The sequence below is a fragment of the Xenopus tropicalis genome, chromosome 1, assembly GCF_000004195.4.
Source record: "Xenopus tropicalis strain Nigerian chromosome 1, UCB_Xtro_10.0, whole genome shotgun sequence".
In the NCBI taxonomy this organism is placed as follows: Eukaryota; Metazoa; Chordata; class Amphibia; order Anura; family Pipidae; genus Xenopus; species Xenopus tropicalis.
In genome coordinates, this window is record NC_030677.2 from 203297324 (window position 1) to 203319693 (window position 22370).

At 40.6% G+C, this 22370-nt stretch overlaps 1 protein-coding gene across 1 annotated transcript in view; it reads right to left on the reverse strand.

The window, feature by feature from the left end:
- The window catches only part of rab27b (RAB27B, member RAS oncogene family), a 128457-nt gene that overhangs the window by 43788 nt on the left and 62299 nt on the right, over positions 1-22370 (reverse strand). The window contains 1 exon segment of the mRNA NM_001195546.1: positions 20252-20328. The gene's annotated coding sequence lies outside the window, so the exon portion shown is untranslated.

A 22370-nucleotide genomic window follows, 5' to 3' on the forward strand; every position in this document is an offset into this window, starting at 1 on the left:
TAGATCTCACTGAGGGGTTCTGTGCCCATATAAAGGCACAAGGCTGCAGGCTAAGTTATAGTGGTCATCGATCAAGAAAGTGACTTCTAATATACTACTATTTTGCAATAGGATATATATAAGAGGTTATTAATGATTCTTGTGAATTAGGTATAATTTATCCCCTGCTATAATTTTTAAAACTATCAAAAATCACAGATAAGTTGTGCATCTTTAGATACTTTAGGAACCCAAAAGTCAATGGGCCCCAGAACAGTTAAATCACTGGCTGAATACAAGGAACAGAATGAACAGAGGAGACCTAATATCATTTTATCTAACAAAATGGGGGTTTAAGTGTAGAAGATCACTGGCATAACAATACAGAGCTATACACTGTCGACATTCATAAATAAATGTTCTTTCATTTACAATAAATTAAATATATGCATTGTATACAGCAATTTATGTTTTTTTTAAGGCATTGTTCCCAGTCTCCACCATTAACGTATTGGATGAATGTACATTGCTGCTTATCCAAAATAGAGTTATACAGGTAACGGAAACCCGTTATCCAGAAAGGCCATCTCCCATAGACTCCATTATAAGCAAATAATTCTAATTTTTAAAAATTATTTCCTTTTTCTCTGTAATAATAAAACAGTACCTGTACTTGATCCCAACTAAGATATAATTACCCCTTATTGGGGCAGAACAGCCCTATTGGGTTTATTTAATGGTTAAATGATTCCCTTTTCTCTGTAATAATAAAACAGTACCTATACTTGATCCCAACTAAGATATAATTACCCCTTATTGGGGCAGAACAGCCCTATTGGGTTTATTTAATGGTTAAATGATTCCCTTTTCTCTGTAATAATAAAACAGTACCTGTACTTGATCCCAACTAAGATATAATTACCCCTTATTGGGGGCAGAACAGCCCTATTGGGTTTATTTAATGGTTAAATGATTCCCTTTTCTCTGTAATAATAAAACAGTACCTGTACTTGATCCCAACTAAGATATAATTAATCCTTATCGGACACAGAACAATCCTATTGGGTTTTAAATGATGTTTAAATTATTCTTTAGTAGACTTAAGTTATGGAGATCCAAATTACAGAAAGATCCCTTACCCGGAAAGCCCCAGGTCCCGAGCATTCTGGATAACAGGTCCTATACCTGTATATACATTCATACAGACACTAAGTTAGACACTTAGTAAGGACTTTTTGCCTCCAGCTGTTCTATCACTATTCTACATCCGAACAAGTCCAGTCTGGCGAGTTGCACCAAGGCAGCCCCAGCAGTGTAAGACATGATTAATATAGCACTCACGTGTAACCACTAGTGCAACGGAGAAATGTCAGGTATTTACAGCTTTCTGTACAGCCTAAAAACCAATATAACTGGGCCAGCACTCCCCTGGTGAAAAAATATTGATATAAGATAGATACACAACAGATATACACACATATATATATATATATATATATATATATATATATATATATATGTTATTTAATGTTACCAAACAGGTCAATTAGGGATTCAAAGGGAAGGGTGTGGCACAAACATCCTGAAAATGCCATTAACAGAAAGGAGACAACAATTTCACATGAATCTGCACTTTCCAAAGAAGACTCTGCTCGAGGCGCTTATGTTTTATGGCGAGATAATGGCAGGGAGACAAACTAGAAACCCAACGCCTCATTTACGATGATAAGTGCAACGTGTACCAGGGGACGTGTAGCAGATGTTGGATGGACTCTTTTCAAAAAGGTACTTGTGTCCATCCACAGTTTCTGACTGGGCCACCAGGGTACCTGGAAAAAAACCCGGTGGGCCAGATCCGATCCCCCCCCAGGGCACTCCTGCAATCCGTTATCTCCCTCCCCAGACACACCACAGGTAGGTTTCTTTTAGGAGTGCTCGGGGGAAGGGGGTCGGAGGGTGTTCGGGCCCTCTGTGGGGGGGGGGGTGAAGGCAGCAGAGGCCATTGGGGGGTGCAGGGGCCCCTGAGGCAGAAGCCCCGGTGGGCCCTGCACCCCCCAGTCCGACCCTGCCCATCCATGCCCCTAGTAACCTGCATCACGTAGAAACGTGTTGTGAATGCAACTTGCAAGGTGCCAACAATCACACTGGAATTCTGGGGAAAAAAACAGGCAATGAAGATAAAAAAAAACCAAACATAATTTTGGTTCCATTTGCACAATTCACTGTATTTGTAAATGAGGCTTCAGATATTTAGTAGCGTTGCTATGAGGCATGTGTCGAATGAAGCATTCAGTTCATGATTTTGCCAAATCTCTGTTAGGATTTAGCCAATATATCATTGCCTACATTATTAGCCATCCATATGCTTAGTCAATCAGGGCAACTGAGATCATATGTGGGCTTGTGAAATGCAGCAGATCTTAGATAGCTCAGAGTCTCTTCCACCCTTGTGTCCTGACATTTCGCAGAATGGCCCAATCCGATATTGGTTGGGGATGGTGATAATATACACAGGCTTATGGGCTTCCACTTTAGTTAAGAAAAACTGAATCCACAGACAATGAGGAGAAGCAATGGGAGATGGGTGTTTGTATACTGGGTAACCTGGGGTATACCGGTAAATGGCAGAACCGAACCTTGAAGCCATGATAACGTAAATGCAAGGATTTAATGAAGACAAAATAACAAAACAGCAACTGGTGCAAGGTGGAGTCCAGTAATTGGGCCAGTAGTGGGTCAGGCAGCTGGCACGCAGAGTGAAAGAACAGGTCAAGGTCAAAACTGGAAGATCCACAAGAACAGAACTAGTAGCGGCACAGGAACAAGGCAGGGAACAAGGAACCAGGAAAGGACTCAGGAACCAGATATGAAGGTCAAACCATGAATCACAGGAGGGCACGATCTAGGCTAGAAAGCTTAATGACCAAGCAAAATGCAATGACCAGGGGCAAGCTTATAAAGTGTCTTAATTAAATGATGAGCTACACAAGGGGCTAATAAAATGGGCGGGGAAAGGGAGCAGACCGCAAGAATTCAATGCATACATAGGGAGAAACTATCAAGACCAGCTCTAAGAGCCTCCAGTGGTGCATTTGGTAATACATGAACCAGAGTTTGAATCCCAGCTGGTCCTGACAAAACCTTTAAAAAGTGTATTTATTTTGGGCATATTTATAACATATAGGTGCTGTAATATCAGGTCATTTCCAGTACTGGAGTAAGTCCTGCACAGAGGCGCACAGCATCATTGTACTGCATGGAGGTACCTGAAGAGTTGCAAAGCCAGGCAGGGTATATGAAGCACTGACTGATTGTTGGTTCCGCTAAAGGCAAAGACAGGCTTCTAAGTGTCAGTAAATCTGAGAAAGGGGGTCAAAGTTGGCACTTTATACGTCAACTAAAAAGGTTGAGGAATCTCCGAATAAAAACATCCAATGAAGAGCCCCATTATGTGCAGTCAATGCATAAAAATGTATTTAGTTACGTATGGCACTACATTGGTCATGTGCAAACTACACCTGGAATAGGGATCTGTGAGGTCCGAAACATGTAGGGAAAGACATCTCTCAATACAATATTGCACTGAATGAGGTCCCATTGGATTATGTCCAGATGTTTTACTGAGCACGAAGGTGACTACTTAATCATAAAGCACACTAGCGTTGCCACATAAACACTAAAATAATACTGTACACTATAGAAGGACATTCGGATAAAAATATTGAACGGAGAGAAACATTTACACCCACAGCAGCACAACAGATTTAAGATGCAACATATAAATCCCAGGGAACCTTTACAGGACAATTGTGTATACAAAAAAATTATTTAGTGGCATTAGTAACAGAACTGCATTCCATTCCATCACAGAAGTGTTCTGTCAATGACATTGCAAACACCATCAAGGGTGCCATCCAATACTAGTAACGCCACCAGTAACATATAGCTGTGCTCCTGTTCTGAAACAAGTTGCGCTCCCCCGCCGCTGCACCCTAGGCTCGTGCCTTTTCTGCCTACTCCTTAGTTCCAGCCCTACATTACATATGTGTATTTCCTTCAAAGATTGTTTTATATGTGGGTGGTTTGTCATACAGTAACTATGTTATTTGTTTTACAATTCTTGCACAGCTTGAGACTGACGGCACAGCTTTTTTTTACTTTAAACTTTTACACCATATTATTCCACCATTCTCCCATGGCATTACACCATATTTTTCCACCATTCTCCCATGGGATTCCACCATACCATTCCACCATTGTCCTACGGGATGCCACCATACCAGTCCTCCATTCTCCCATGGGATTCCCCCATACCAGCCCACCATTCTACCATGGGATTCCACCATACCATTCCACCATTGTCCTACGGGATGCCACCATACCAGTCCACCATTCTCCCATGGGATTCCACCATACCATTCCTTCATTGTCCTACGGGAGGCCACCATACCAGTCCACCATTCTCCCATGGGATTCCCCCATACCATTCCACCATTGTCCTATGGGATTCCACCATACCATTCCCCCATTCTCCGATGGAATTCCACCATACCAGTCCACCATTATCCCATGGTATTCCCCCATACCAGTCCACCATTCTCCCATGGGATTCCCCCATACCAGTCCACCATTCTCCCATGGGATTCCACCATTCTCTTCTGGGATTCCACCATACGAGTCCACCATTCTCCCATGGGATTCCACCAGACCTTTCCACCATTCTCCCATGGGATTCCACCATACCATTCCACCATTCTCCCATGGGATTCCACCATACCATTTTCCCATGGGATTCCACCATACCTTTTCACCATTCTCCCATGGGATTCCACCATACCATTCGACCATTCTCCCATGGGATTCCACCATACCATTCCCCCATTCTCCCATGGGATTCCACCATACCATTCAGTACAATTATGGCTTCATATTGCTGTTATTTGTACATAGAGGAGGACAGTTTGTGCACACAGTGTAGTGTAGCTGGGGGGGACTTCTGTGGGGACTTATTTTAGACTTGAGTTACAGCAAGTGACCTTTCTGTGGTCGATGAATATGGTTAAGGCTTTCTTGACTCAAAAAGTCAGGTTAGAGCCCAGTGTTTAACTTACCATTGATATGCTACTCATTCTAAGCAGAATTTGACCAACAGAACTATGTTAAATTGCTTGATAAAGTGTTAAGTGAATTTTACTGATTTATGGGCAATAATAAAAGGGCAGCAACTGTGGTTATAGTTTATATGTTTAGGGAGATACCAACCATTCATTTCGGGAGAATGTACACAATTTCTAACTACCCCCCACACAGGGTTATATATTAACGCCTCTGTACCTTATGAATACAGTGACGCTGAACACAGGCAGTGCTGTATTCATCGTGGGAATGCAGATCTCTGCACTCTATTTTGGCACATAGAGACCAGCAGAAATTCATCTAACATGCAAGGCAGGGTGGAAAGGAAAAAGTATGGCTTTCAACTTTAATTACATTTACAAATAACTTTGCATTTGGGTTGCCATCCCAGTTTAGCATGACTCTGCTCTTCCAAATGTTACTCTGACTCCTCTGCTGCTGAATTATATTTTAGCTCTGTCCGATATGATCCAAATGTAATAAATCTCCCAGGAATCAATGCCACGTCGCCCGTGCTATTATTTACTGTTCTTCTGTAATCAGAAGGATTTAATAAATAACTTGCCGGCAGTTGGTAAGCACAAACTGATCTGAGAAAGACGTGGGGGCAGCCAACAGTGTATCTTGGATAAACACAAACCAAATATATCAAGCTTGAATGCTTATTCACCTAGTTCTACGGGTGCTGCTTTAGCACAGAACCAGCCATTGCAGTTCCTATTGGAACCATAGCACATCGCCTAGTCTCTGGCCTATATCCGATCTTGGAATACATTAGCATTCCCTAGGATCTCTGGTTATATTTAGATGTGATTATTTTGTCACTATCAATTTGCTGGGACCTCCAAACAGTGGAATGGGGCAGGGTGTCCTACAAACACTGGCGCAGTCAGTGGCTGAAATCAACTGTGACATTTCATTATCCATCAAGAAACAAGGGCACAACTGCAAGTCAGTCCTATTGTATAAACCCAAACACCTACAAACACATCATAATAACCAACCTCAACTAGATTGCACCCCACACCAACCTGTCTCGAGTTAAAATGAGACAACTTTCTGATTGCTATCTACTCAGGAGACATGGTGCTCAAGTGATACGGACACCCAAGTACTCATCTCATCAATGACCACCGAAAGTTCCATCAGGAACCCAATTGCGTTGTATGTATTACATTAGTTACACATTTATCATGTGTCATATTTTGCAAATGTAGCAATTATGGGCAATTAGTTGTAAACTATTCCCAAGAGTGGATACCAATGCAGAGGGCAAAATGGTATTGAAGGTATGTAAGATGCTGCATTGTGGATAAAAATATGCCAGATTGTTGCCTTGCCCGCTATCTATAATTAAATTCCCCTCACTTTGCGTGATTTGGTATACCCTGTGTGTTGCCATATTAACAAGTGTTCCTAAAGCCACCATGTTGAATTGGTGGAGGTGCCCATTGATGGTCAGCTGGAGGTTAAGATCCTAGGCAAGGAATACATGTAAGCCTTATTTATATTAATCACTGTATTTTGGATATGAGTGGGGGCAGCCATGATATCTTAGCTAAGTCCACTTCATCCACACCCGTATGAAACAGTGACCTCCAGTGGCCATCAGTAAAACTGGTGCAATGATTCAGTCAAGCGATAACGGTTGAGCAAAACCATCTTTCACAGAGTGAAATCATTTCTATTTTAGCCAGCAAAGTATTTCCTGTTTTATAAACCCACCTAGGGTTACTATAATGTAACAAATGCCTGTAACTTCCTTGGCCTGATATTCCCAAGTCACTCTGTTCCATGTTAAGATAAACAGACGTCCTTCAGAATCCTGACCTCCCACTCTCCATTGTTCTCTAGGTCCCACCGTCACGATAATGCTTTCCTTTCATTTCATGATTTCTCCGAGACTTTTATCTCGTCTCTTTCTGACAAATCTGCACAAACCGCTCCACTTCCATTCTTCCTAATTCTATTTCTTTTAAGTCATCATTATTGTGCTCAGCAGGAAATAAGCAGAACTGGGCCTCTCCATAAATTGAAGGTAGAAGAAAGCAAGATGTGGAGCAATCATATGTACTGGGTTAATGAAGAGATAAGCCCATTGAGATCAACCAATGCAATTAGTTCTTCTTTATTATGCTTCTTTTATAGTATATAGGCTAAGGTTAAATGGGAACATGAGCATTTTATGACTGTGAAGAAGAGAAGAAACCAGAGATTGAGTAAATATTTGACATCTCGTAGACATGCTGTGGTACATGACGGCACAAGCATAGTGCCTAATGGTATATCTATTTACATGACATGACATGGTGGACCATCTGAGCTAAACATCTAGACAGAGCTTGCTCTGCGAGTGTAAAATTCTTTTAACCTTGTATGAATTTTGAATTAAGGCTTTGGCACATACAGACCCATCCCCCCTCCACTCCATGTGTGTGCCCATTGACAGGTTTGGACAAGGGTGTTTCATAAGTGCCACCCTGAGGCAGCCTGTTGGATGCCACCCTTGAATTTACCAGGAGCAGTTTTGCAACTCCTGGTAACTTGCTTGATTAAGTGCTGCCAAACTTGAATACCGAAATCAATGGGATTCAAACATTCAGAGGCAAAGAATGAGACTTTTGCCCTAAACATGGGTATGTCATTCAGCTTTTTGGCATATTTTTAATTATTTTTGATATAAACCTATCCTATCTACATTACATACACCTACATAGGGACTAATGCTTGCTGAGCTTGGATAGGATGCACAACATTCCTGTCAACAGACCCAACAAGGGTAATATTGCCTAGTGCCCCCCCAGTAGGTTCATGATACCCACAGGCACTTGAGAAGAACCTTTCCAGTGCAGTCCAGAGCAGCAAGGATTATGACACCATAAGACTAACAGGTAATTTTGGTTGTACAGATATTTTAGGTATTTTCAGCCCCAAGGCATAACTTAATTACCCCTAATTAGCGCTAGGTGCAGAACATAAAATACAGGTAGAACAGAACCTGGGACAAAAGGAATGTATAGAGAGGACATATCAGCATTGTTCAAATTTTTCCAGTTATATGATAAACTTGTCTGAGACAATTCTGGCTCTATCAAAGAAGGCCCAGCATTCCAGAACCACAGTTAAAATAGGCCAGGAAGTTATTGAAATGTAGCCTTAGGGTTCCTATTGTAGTACTGCATCTGCACTGCACCAGATTTAATATTATCCAGGCTGTATCCACCTTGCAGGGGGATCCAAACAAACCTATGGCCCTATGGTCAACAGATGCGGTTATTTGCACAGCTAAAGAGATGCAGGTCTTCCCCCATTTCTCTAAATTTTGCCCTACAGCCTAAGAATAGGCAGAGTTTATTTTATGAACATATAAGGTTCATGGGACCTGACTTACATGGTTGTACTAGTTTCCTACCCCGTTTTAAAGAGTAATGTACAATAACCTAGAAAGAGAAAACCTATACATGGCACCAACAAAGGTCTGAGAGACTTTATAGCACTATATAAGCTGTAGAGAAAGCAGCAGTACAGTAAAAATATGGCGGCATAGGCTTCCTGCTGGACTAGTGATGTCTGGGTCAGCCTGAAAACCCACGGGGCAACATCCACACAGATTTTGTGGGTGGGTTTGGGCCAAACTCTTCCTTCCGCCCTCCCTGCCTGAGACCTTACAATGGGTGTGGCAGGAACAGGTCTATACACAGAGGCCGGGTCGGACGCAGGTTCGGTAGTATATGGGTTAGGGTCAGTCTGGACTGACTTTTTGTCTGTCTAAAGAGAAATCATTGAACTAATCCCAACATGGCATTCCCCTGTATCCTGCAAAAGTCTACAGGAATAGCCCCCTTCATTCATGCATACTCTGAGACATGCCAAAAAATGAACCCGGCATACTATGGTCCCCCATACTAAGTGCACAGTTTAGTATCCCTTCAAAAACTGTACTAAACACTGTTTAGTACAGGTATGGGATCACTTATCCGGAAACCCGTTATGCAGAAAGTTCCGAATTACAGAAAGCCTGTTTCCCATAGACTCCATTTTAACCAAATAATTCAGTACTCTGTAATAATAAAACAGTACCTGTACTTGATCCCAACTAAGTTATAATTACCCCTTATTGGAGGCAAAACAGCCCTATTGGGTTTATTTCATGGTTAAATGATTCCCTTTTCTCTGTAATAATAAAACAGTACCTGTACTTGATCCCAACTAAGATATAATTACCCCTTATTGGGGGCAGAACAGCCCTATTGGGTTTATTTCATGGTTAAATGATTCCCTTTTCTCTGTAATAATAAAACAGTACCTGTACTTGATCCCAACTAAGATATAATTACCTCTTATTGGGGGCAGAACAGCCCTATTGGGTTTATTTCATGGTTAAATGATTCCCTTTTCTCTGTAATAATAAAACAGTACCTGTACTTGATCCCAACTAAGATATAATTACCCCTTATTGGGGGCAGAACAGCCCTATTGGGTTTATTTAATGGTTAAATGATTCCCTTTTCTCTGTAATAATAAAACAGTACCTGTACTTGATCCCAACTAAGATATAATTACCCCTTATTGGGGCAGAACAGCCCTATTGGGTTTATTTAATGGTTAAATGATTCCCTTTTCTCTGTAATAATAAAACAGTACCTGTACTTGATCCCAACTAAGATATAATTACCCCTTATTGGGGCAGAACAGCCCTATTGGGTTTATTTAATGGTTAAATGATTCCCTTTTCTCTGTAATAATAAAACAGTACCTGTACTTGATCCCAACTAAGATATAATTACCCCTTATTGGGGCAGAACAGCCCTATTGGGTTTATTTAATGGTTAAATGATTCCCTTTTCTCTGTAATAATAAAACAGTACCTGTACTTGATCCCAACTAAGATATAGATACAAGATAATCATTATTGGGGGCAAAACAATCCTATTGGTTTAATTAATGGTCTATCGATTTTTTAGTAGACTTAAGGTATGGAGATCCAAATTACAGAAAGACCCCTTATCCGGAATACCCTTGGTCCCGGGCATTCTGGATAACGGGTCCTATACCTGTATTTAACTTGGTGTGATGATCTTTAGACCAAAAACATTCCAAAAAAAACATTTCTAGGCCTTGACAAAAGGTAACCTGCCTGCCATGGAATTTACATTGGGTGGAGTAACATTCCCTTTCATTTTACACCTCATGTTACATTGCCTATCCTCTCATCTAAATATTACTAAATCCACTGTGTCTACAATGGCAAAAGTACCACTGATTTTATTGTGCCTTATTTTAGCTCTAAAGGGTTTAGCCATGTTGACCCAGCGGTGCTATCTGCTTGCTGTGTATAATCTGCTCCATGCCCTTATTTATCCAGCCCTCCCTTGGTCTACAGAGTATGCAGAAATGACATTCACAGAGTCTGGGAGTTAGTATGGGGAAAACCTTGCAAAATGTCTGCAGAGCTGAAAAGGCATTTACTTTCCAATATAACAATAAAAGGAACACTAACAGCTCAATATTTAATAGAAGACCAATCAGCTGGGCCTTAGTTTGCAGATTTGAAAAAATTCTGATTATTGTGCTGTTAGATGAAATCTAAAAGTTATTACGTTCGTTTACTAAAGGTTAAATGTATGTAAACGTAGGTATAAATTTTACTCCAGGTATAGTAACTCCTATCAACCAATCAGAAAGTAATCAATACGATTTTAAAGGAAAACTATACCCCCAGAATAAATACTTAACCAACAGTTTATGTAAATAAAAAGGTATAACAGTTTATATAAACCAATAGTTTATATCATATCACGTGGCCTATTAAAGAATCTCCCCAAACTGGAATATATATATCAGTAAATATTGCCCTTTTACATCCTTTCCCTTGAGCCGCCATTTAGTGATGGGCTGTGTGCTCCCTCAGAGATCAGCTGACAGGAAGTGATGCAGCTCTAACTGTAACAGGAAGTAGTGTGGGAGCAAAAGACAGAACTCTGTCCATTCATTGGCTGATGGGGCTTAGCATGTATGTGTGCCTTGGTTAGTACTGAAATGTAAATTTTCTATTTAAGAGTAAGGTAAGTTCTTATAAAAATGGTTTATTTAGAAGAAGCAGGGTTTTACATAGGAGCTGTTTATACAATATATTTTTGAGAGACCTACATTGTTTGGGGGTATAGTTTTCCTTTAAAACCATGATTAGTTTTTAGTCCTATTAGACTAATTCTCCTATTTATATATAATAACCATTTACAAGCAAACTCTGGTGCCACTTATATACCCCATATCTACAGAGCTGCACAAACAATGGAGACCAATTTGGCCTACTAGATACACCTGAAAGCCTGAGGGTCTTTTAGGATGAGATTTGGGATGAAAACTTGCTCTCTTAGATATTCTTAGACCTTCAACTGATTTTCTCATACCCTTGATACTTCCTATATCCGTATCCTTGTTACGAGTTAACAGGAGCCTCGACCCCATGTTGGACCTCCATGGTGGTTTAAACCATAAACGTGCCATAACCACTGTCTTAAACGATGTTCTTTTTTCATAATTATGATCATTGTGCCACTACTGCAGTGGGCTACCAAGAAAAAAATGAACTTTTTTAACCCATAATAATGACCCCATTATTATTATGCCCTAATTAAATTTCTAATTTAGTTTGGGTTGACAACTGCAGTATGTATGGATACACCTACTGACAAACTGAATCAGAATATGGAGATTTCAAACTGGACATACTCACTGTTCAACAGGGCTGGGGAAGAACTGACCCCAAACCTCCCTCGTGTGATCAGGCTGTCAGGAATTATGGTCAAAATTGGCCAAACTGCCTGAACATATATGGCCAGATTAAACCTATGTATGGTTAATTGTTCATGGCTCTTCTCAGGGACACAATATTTAAAGTTGCTACTTTGAACACCATGGATACCAACCAGGGCACATTCTGCATGACGCCATGCCCATAGAGCTATACGGCAGAGCAAATGGGAACAGATTAATTTTTCTCGGCCTCCGTTTGTAGAAAAGCAGATCATCCACCCAGTGTGCCCCTACCCTAAGGGGCTGATTTACTAAGACACGATTTCGAATCCGAATTGGAAAAATTCTGGATTGGAAACGAACATTTTGCGACTTTTTCGTATTTTTTGCGAGTTTTTCGGCGTCTTTACGATTTTTGCGTAAAAACGCGAGTTTTTCGGCGTCTTTACGATTTTTGCGTAAAAACGCGAGTTTTCCGTAGCCATTACGAAAGTTGCGCAAAGTTGCGATTTTTTCGTAGCGTTAACACTTGCGCGCAAAGTCGCGCCTTTTTCGTAGCGTTAAAACTTAAAAGGCGCGACGTTTCGCGCAAGTTTTAACGCTACGCAAAAATCGCGACTTTGAGCAACTTTCGTAATGGCTACGAAAAACTCGCTTTTTTACGCAAAAATCGTGAAGACGCCGAAAAACCCGCATTTTTACGCAAAAATCGTAAAGACGCCGAAAAAAATCGCAAAATTACCGATCATTACGAAAAAAACGCAATCAGACGCATTCGGCCCGTTCGTGGGTTAGTAAATGTGCCCCTATGGGTTACTAGTCCTAGAGCATACATTGTTACTTTGCTTAAATTCCCCCCTGGCCCAGATCTCTAAGTCTAGCAACAGCCCAGCCTTATGGATCAAGTCAAGGTAACCGCAGTATGGAATTTAAAAAAAAAAAATGTATATTATATTTATATATATATATATATATATAAAGCTCAGTTTACTTAGTTCACTAAAGCTATGATTAAATAGAGAGGAATGCTGGCTTACAAAGAACATTCTCCCCATACAAGCCTTGGGCAAACCAGTATTGCAAGTGGCAGAGACTGGTGAATTCCCTTCATATTGACTCTGCAAGCTAAACATCTCAGGGATCAGCTCTACTACCTTAGGTCCTTTCTTCTGATGTTTTAAAGGGGAAGTTTATCTTCACATTGTAAATACCTTTTCCAATAGCACAGCAGCATTGTCACCTAAGTGCCTTGTAGAGATTGTATAATTCTGACAATGCAAAAACATCTAAAATGATCTGATTGTGTATGTTTGTTCCACATAAATGTTTATAAAAAATATTTTAGCAACGTGAGAATTTCTTTTACACATTTATCACATATGGGTGCCACCATGAAAGATGGAGGTATCTAGATGGTGGCAGAGGTAGCCAGGCCAAAAGATGGCCAAAGTGCCAAATATCTGACCGGCCTAACTGATGGCTATTATACATCCATATGGATGGACAAACAACAATGTTCCCCAAGGTTCTGGATGATAGTTCAACAACGAATCTGGAGGGAACAAAGAAGACTAGTTGCTAGTGATGTGTGGGCCCAACACCTGTGGGTCAGGCTAAAAATATGGCCAGCCCTTTGGGTGCTCAGCCACAGCACATATAAATCTTCAGTTGTGTGCTGCACCTTGGCTCCCAATAGCTAGACCCTTTATTAACGGTATAGTGTTCCTAGAACCCTCCTCCCCCGCAAATGTCATCTCTGATGTCAGCTACGGGACAGGTCCAGCTCAGTCCTTGATGCCTCTTCTCCCTTGGGTTGAGCAGGTTAGGGTCAGAAAATGTCCAACCCGCATATCACTACTAGCTCTTAAGGTGGCCGAGGTCGCCAAGCGAGCAGATCTTCTCTCGATATCCCCACCTACGGATGGGCCATATCAGGCAAATATAGGCCCTGGGGCCAAACTATCGAATTCTAACGGCGGCAATGGCACAGTCGGTTCGGGGCCGCATCAATGAGCCGATGCGGCCCCGATCCAACTAAATCTTTTAACCTGCCCGATCGATATCTGACCAATTTCAGGCCAGATATCGGTCCGGCAGGCCCGTCGTTTCTACCCCTACACGGCCCGAAAAGCTGACGAATTGGTCCAAGGGACCGATATCGGCAGCTACAATTGGCCCGTGTATGGCCACCTTTAGTCTCAATATTTCAAGATCTGCTGATGCCCATTCCAAAACCCTGAACAAACGCAAGCAGTCAGTAGGCCATTTTTCTTGCCCAAGGTCCAAGTAGTCTGGACAAGGATACAGTTGTGGAGTAGCAACATCATTGATCAGCCAGGGACACTAGGCCCATTATCACTTGTATAGGCTCAACTGCTTGTACCCAAATTAGTGTAATATAACCATCAACGTGCAAAGCCAAACTGTGGAGTAGCAGCTAGCTTTTCCCATTAATCAAACCCTGAAGAAGAGAGGGGCATCTTAATGTGACCACTACCTGAATCTTTAAATAACCATCGGACCTGACAGCCCAGAGAGATGCTGGCCCATTGAGCCACATTTTCAGTATCAAATTGCTAATAATAATTAATAATAATAATAAAATGACTAATATAATTTAAACTGTTTAAAAAAAAATGCAAAAGTGCCCAGGAATTTTTTTTACTTTTATATCCCTTTTAAAGTTTTGGGGAAAAACATATCATGGCCTTACCGATGGGTTAAATCTGCTTATTTTTTATTTATTCCTAGTATCCACACAGAACAGCTGGTGATTTAGACAATTTATCACAAGGACGCATTTCCCGAATGCACGGATTGAAGAGCAGAATTGTTTCCTTGGATACCACGACTGGTTTCTATGGACACTTTTTAGTGTCATAAAGTTACCTGGGAGGTAGAAATGCAACACAATAATATGTGAATGGGTTGCACTGGAGATGGTCAACAACAAAGCATATCTTTAATGGAGATGTAATCTAAAGGACTCTCTGGCTGACCAACCAGATCTTTGATTTCATGTTCTATATTGTAATAGACTGATTAAAACTGTTTGTTAATTGGTTGATATGGGAAACTGCACTGGGGCAGATTAGCACTTATGTTAGCCCCAGTATCCCCAGGAGTATGTTGTTCTGGATATCCCAACCCACACCCTGCTATAGCCCCTGTCCCTTTACCCAAACCCCCCCGCAAATGAGTTTATTTGCCACTAGGGACCCACAAACCTTAAGTGACGTCACCTTGAACATCAGGGATGGGCAATAGGGTGATGAGCGAAATTTTTTGCCAGGCATTGATTGATTCACTGTGAATTTACACGTCTTACCATTGGCAGGTTGTTTCGTGAAACAGGCACAAAAATTCGGCATGGAAAAATTTGCCGCACAATAGAAAAAAAAAAGTCAATTTTTTTTACGTCCATATCATTTTCCACATTTCATGACTTTTTCACAGTTTCTTGGATCTTTTCAAAGTTTGACAAATTTTTCAGCACTAGTGGGAGGGCGAAGAGCCGAATTTTACCCCAGGGTACCTGCATACCGCCCCCAGATTGGTAAATCCTACCTAAAACCTGACCACTTTGCAAAATTTTGAAAAAGTAATACTTACAGTAAGGCTGCTGTCCTAGGCCTCTTTTAGCTATAAGATAATTACAATCATAGATAGAGAAAGCCATAGAATTACTTCCATTAGGCTGCTGTAGAAGGGAAATTGTAAATCAGTCAGAAACAGAATATTGGGGGCCTTTAATGCCCCCTTAAGCTTAACTGCAATATAAAATGTAATGACCATATTAAAGATCAGGATATCACACATTATTTCCAAACTGTATTTATCTCTGATTATGTGAGAGTTAAAGCCCTGGCTGTGAAAATGATCCAATCCGGGAAGCCTTGTGGCTAGAGTATGTGCAACTGTGGCTGCCAATCATACGGCGCCCTCTATTGGTGTGCAATTTGTAGAGCCAACCATTAACCAAACAAGCAAGACTCCTCACTATTATTTATTAATAATAATAATAATAATAATAAACAAATCTGACTTCCCAGCTTCAACTGGGTGTCACTAATGCTGACTCATTTGATGTAAATGCATGAAATTAATTGGAGGCAAATATTAAAACAGCTGAGTGACTTTGGGATTATCCCAGTTCTGTTCTTGCCTGCCATGAAATAGTGGCATATTTGGCGATACGTTCTCCCGCGGGTACGGTACTAACAGGCAGACGTCTGAAATGAAAGGAAACCCAGCTAAAGCCGTGATAGATTTACTCAGCGGTGGCACAAAACTCATCAGGACTTAACACTTGTACTGACGGCAATGTCGGCATCTTTCTGTCATGCGTTTATTTTAAAATAAGTGCCCAGAAGTAGATTGTAAGCTCTTTTGGACAGGGCTCTCTTCACCTCTTGTATCGGTTATTGATTGCTTTATATGTTACTCTGTATGTCCAATGTATGAAACCCACTTATTGTACAGCGCTGCGGGATATGTTGGCGCTTTATAAATAAATGTGGATTTTTAATACTTTGGGATTTGTTCAATGAAGCTTAACAGTATATAGAAGGGTATTTAAGGGTTACTACATCGAAAATATTCTTTTTTTATGAAGAGGCTTCCAAAACACATTAGACATATCTCCCGTGGTTTTTCAATTCACATCAGAGGTATAAAATAAAGGATTGTAACACAAGTGAATAACTCAGCAGTTGCCTGTTCCATTAATAGAACTGCCTATAAGTGTGCAGAATGGAGAGGTTTTATGCCCGTACAGAGTCAAATACGATCAGAAGTTCTAGATCAGAAGGAAGGGATTCTATTAACTGGATATAGTTAAGTCCACAGAACTCCCTTGTGCATAGGAACGTATATGTTTGACTAAACCTGCACTTTATGACATATTCTTGTAGGATTCACAGAGGTAGGTTGGCTGAAAGAAAAAAAAATAGTCACTGGGTTTTCTCTAGGGCATTAATCTTGGCCTCCCCAATGGATTCAACCACAGTGGAAGAAGTTTTAATTAACAAATCCTGTCAAAGTACAGATGTAGCATTTCTCCTTGGCTAAAGCTTTATTAAGTGGCCCACATTAATTTCCAAAGTCTCTTCTCCATGAAAATGTAAATCTTAAACCACCTTTGCTCTGAAAGACTTCATTTTACCCAATTAAACAAGAAAAATGGTTCGGCTAATCAGCGTCGCTCAGGCACAGGACGCACAGTTCTGCTGTCACTAGCCCGACTGATATAAAAAGGTGCATAAAGTGCATAACAACCAAGGAGTAATTGGCTTTGGCAGATATAGTGTAGTGTGAATGTTCAAAGAAAATGTCGGCAACTGCCTTTCCAGTATTAGCTCCCATGATGTGCAGCCACCTCCAGAGGCAGGAAGATTAGCAGCTGAATGGCAAGCGAGGTGGGGGCAACTTGGACCAACTATGTAAGGGGACACAGGTGGGGTGCCCATGGACACGCACATCCCATACAAGCATTTTTAAAGGAGTAGGCAGAAGTTTCAAATACTCTAAGGTAGGGATCCCCAACCTTTCTTACTCGTGAGCCCCAGTCAAATGTAAAAAGACTCGGAGAGCAACACAAGCACCATAAAAGTTCATGGAGGAGCCAAATAAGGGCTGTGATTGGCTATGAGGGGCCTCTATGCACCCTATCAGCTTACAGTTTTATTTGGTAGGAAATCTTGTTTTTATTCAACCAAAACTTGCCCCCAAGTCAGGAATTCAAAAATAACTCCCTGGTTTGGGGGCACTGAGAGCAACATCCAAGGGGTTGGAGAGCAACATGTTGCCCCCGAGTCACTGGTTTGGGATCACTGATCTAAGGAATGCGACACTGGTGCAAGGTTACCCCATTACTGCACCAGGCCTAGGAGCAAACACCCATTGGCTCCCATAGCACGGGTGCCCAGTATAAGTAAACAAGCCCTTTTGTCTTAAGCCTAAACATAGGGGGTCGAGTTTGATTTTTTTTCCTCGACCAGAGTGTTTTTTTGCTCTTAAAAATCTTGAATTCGAATTATGGTTTGAAAGCTTGAATGTCTGGTATTAATTAAGTGCAAAAGATTTCATTAATAAATAAGCAAGTTTATTCACTTTAGAAAAACAAATTCAAATTCACAAACTCAAAAACTGATAAATAAGCCCAATAGTGTTGTCTGTATGGTAGTATATATCCCATCATCATGTCTTATTTCAAATCCTGCTTTAGAGGGGAACTAAACCCTAAAAAATGAATATGGCTAAAGGCGCCATATTTTATATACTGAACTTACTGCTCACAAATTATCAAGCAGAAAATGAGGTTCGTCTGCCATAGAAGCGGATGCTACAGGGCTGAATAGTAAATTATGTTGCTAATTGCACCGGTTTCAGAGCTGCCGTGTAATGTGACTCTGAATAAATGACTAATCTGCCATATATTGTAACATTTATATTCTATATAGGGAGTGGGTCCATAAGCTCAGGTAAGTGACTGCAGCATAGAGTGGGGAATCAAATTGCAGCATCGAAGACGTTTTTAAAAGGTACACTATTGTATATTAACACAGTATGGAACCAACCCAGTATCTGAATGATCCCATGAACCCCAGTATTTCATAGTAACACAGTATGGAACCAACCCAGTATCTGAATGATCCCATGAACCCCAGTATTTCATAGTAACACAGTATTAAACCAACCCAGTATCTGAATGATCCCATGAACCCCAGTATTTCATAGTAACACAGTATTAAACCAACCCAGTATCTGAATGATCCCATGAACCCCAGTATTTCATAGTAACACAGTATTAAACCAACCCAGTATCTGAATGATCCCAGGAACCCCAGTATTTTATAGTAACACAGTATTAAACCAACCCAGTATCTGAATGATCCCATGAACCCCAGTATTTCATAGTAACACAGTATTAAACCAACCCAGTATCTGAATGATCCCAGGAACCCCAGTATTTTATAGTAACAGTATTAAACCAACCCAGTATCTGAATGATCCCATGAACCCCAGTATTTCATAGTAACACAGTATTAAATCAACCCAGTATCTGAATGATCCCAGGAACCCCAGTATTTTATAGTAACACAGTATTAAACCAACCCAGTATGTGAATGATCCCATGAACCCCAGTATGGAACCAACCCAGTATGTGAATGATCCCATGAACCCCAGTATTTCATAGTAACACAGTATTAAATCAACCCAGTATCTGAATAATCCCAGGAACCCCAGTATTTCATAGTAACACAGTATTAAACCAACCCAGTATCTGAATGATCCCATGAACACAGTATGGAACCAACCCAGTATGTGAATGATCCCATGAACCTCAGTATTTCATAGTAACACAGTATTAAACCAACCCAGTATCTGAATGATCCCAGGAACCCCAGTATTTTATAGTAACAGTATTAAACCAACCCAGTATCTGAATGATCCCATGAACCCCAGTATTTCATAGTAACACAGTATTAAACCAACCCAGTATCTGAATGATCCCATGAACCCCAGTATTTTATAGTAACACAGTATGGAACCATATATTATTAAATCATATCAAACACTTGAAGGATTAAATGGACCACCACCATTGTAACTAATTACTACTGAAAGCTTTATCATTTAACCATTAAATAAACCCAATAGGGCTGTTCTGCCCCCAATAAGGGGTAATTATATCTTAGTTGGGATCAAGTACAGGTACTGTTTTATTATTACAGAGAAAAGGGAATCATTTAACCATTAAATAAACCCAATAGGGCTGTTCTGCCCCCAATAAGGGGTAATTATATCTTAGTTGGGATCAAGTACAGGTACTGTTTTATTATTACAGAGAAAAGGGAATCATTTAACCATGAAATAAACCCAATAGGACTGTTCTGCCCCAATAAGGATTGACTATCTTAGTTGGGATCAAGTGGTTTATTATTACAGAGAAAAAGGAAATCATTTTCAAAAATTAGAATTATTTGCTTATAATGAAGTCTATGGGAGACGGCCATTCCGTAATTCGGAACTTTCTGGATAGCGGGTTTCCAGATAACGGATCCCATACCTGTATATAAATAATTCAGGGGCTGTTATTACTTCTTGGGTAGCAGTGGGTTAAGTAATTCTGCTGCATTAGTACTGGTGAAAACAGACCAGCACAGTAACAAACGGTACATGTATGATAACATGGCAGGAAAACTGGCCTTAGCATAGACAGGAAGTGGGAAACAGGAACTGGATGATAATAATAGACAAATGGCAAACAGTAGGAATGCCCTTAACCAAAATGTCCACACAAGCAGAGGTTACTACAGGGGCTATTGTGCACAAACATCTTCATTTTAAATATATCCTTTTGTGTGTCTCTTACCACTCCTTAGGGAAGTCTATGGCCAGCTCTTCCTCATGCCTTGCACAGCTGTTAGCTTATACCTCGGCCTCCTCTGTCTAGAAAAGAGATTAAAAACACAAATTTTGTTTAATTTTGATTAACTCAAGAGTCAGGATGATTTTGTATTTTAACAGATAAAAGTTTAACATTTAGAACATGATGTATTTGTGTAGTTTACACAATGCACCCTAGTTTCAAAATATTCTTACAAAAAAAGAAATTAATCACAAAAAAATATGTTCAGAGAAGCAAAGCCCAAGGTTTCTATGAATACATTAGCACTGCATATGGACTGAACAAAAAGGTGCAAAATGGAAGCAGATGGGTTGGACACTAGAAGAAAAAGTGAGAACAAAGTGTTTTTATATAATAGAAAATTGAATTAATAAACAGTGTTAAAATGGATTCCCCAAGGGAAAAAAATACTGTAACGATTCAAACTGTAGAAAAGGGAGATAAAATTAGCTGAAATGATAAGTTATACAAGGTGAAACGAGGAAAATATTTATGATAGCAGATGGCGCAGTGGGCAAGGGTTCTAGAATGAATTTATTGGCAAGGACAATAGCCCAACCTGGAATCAGTATTACAGATGACTAAAGAGTAAGCAAACTATACAGTAACGAGCTAATAAAGCAATTGGGAAGGCAGTATATGAAACAGAATTACTAGCAGAAAGTCACCGGGGAGGTGCCACACTCAGTTTTGGGCGCCCGGTCTAACGAAGGATAATACAATGGAGACTGTGTAGAGATATTATAACTCATAGGGAGAGAGCCGATATCATAGAAACTTTTATACATCAGCTGTTCGGGAACAATGCAGGTTTCAGACGTAGAATATGAAAAGAAACTTAGGTTTTCAGAGCTATTCAGAGCTAGGAGATGGTCTTCACCCCATTACCAACCAATACAAATGCATCCCCTCCCTATACCTTCCTTTTTTGTATTTACTGCAACTCACTCTGCCTTGCTGCTATCTGTTCTCCAGACCACCTCGTCCTTTCCTATTTCCCTCTCTCTGATTGTAATCCCTTGTAGGCATCTCTTTCATTGTCCTCATTGTGTTTCTTATGATTACCTTTCCATGTTTTCTTTCAGTTTTCCTTGACCTTGTGTGCTCTTATCTTTCCTCAGTATTTCCTTACCCCGGCATCATAAATATATGTTCCTCCCTATCAGTTCTCCCTCCTCTGTCTTTACTCTTCCTCAGTAAAGTACATTCTACACTAATTCCTTTCTCCTTATTATCCCCTCATCCCTACTTTGGCCTTTATGCAGTTGTTATAGGGGTTATGGACAGTGTCGGACTGAGATGGCAGAGGCCCACCAGAAAAACCTGGACCATGGGGCCACTCTCAAAACTTTAATTCCTCCTCTTTTCCCTGAAACTCCTTATTATCCTAGTCTGTTTTCTCTACATACTATACTCTATTCTTCCATCTTTCAAGCCTCCATGTTCCCATATAGAAATAGGGAATGCCCATGAAATAGGCTAAATAGCAAGGGGCCCCACTGACACCTGGTCCCACCGGGAGTTTTCCTGGTACCCTGGTGGGCCAGTCCGACACTGGTTATGGTAGAAAAGAGCCTTTGCATACCTCCCTGGGGCAAATATTTGCTGAACAAAAAGTGAAATAATTGTCTCAGAATATTACTCTCAACATCAGGGGTGGCCAGACTTCAATCGGCCATCGGCGATCGACCGATGACTCCTCCCCCAAGACGCAGTGTACATACACGACGCAGCGTACATACGCATTCACGCAGCACTTCTGCATCCCCCGGCTTTGTCGTGGCCCACCAGAAATCCATGGGGTATCGACTGGTGGACCACAACCAACGTCTTGGCCACCCCTGCTCTACATCATAGTAAAAGTTAACTCAAAGGTGAACAAACCCTTTAAGTTAATGATGCAGGAAGCATCTCCTAATGCTTCTCTGCTCAGTTCTATTGCTCATTGTAAGTAGACACACACACAAAACATACACACACACACACACACACATGCTGTTATGATTACCACTACCAGCCTACAGTATTCCATAGCTTTAATACATTCAATAATGCTATGCTGTACATTATACATTTCAATTAT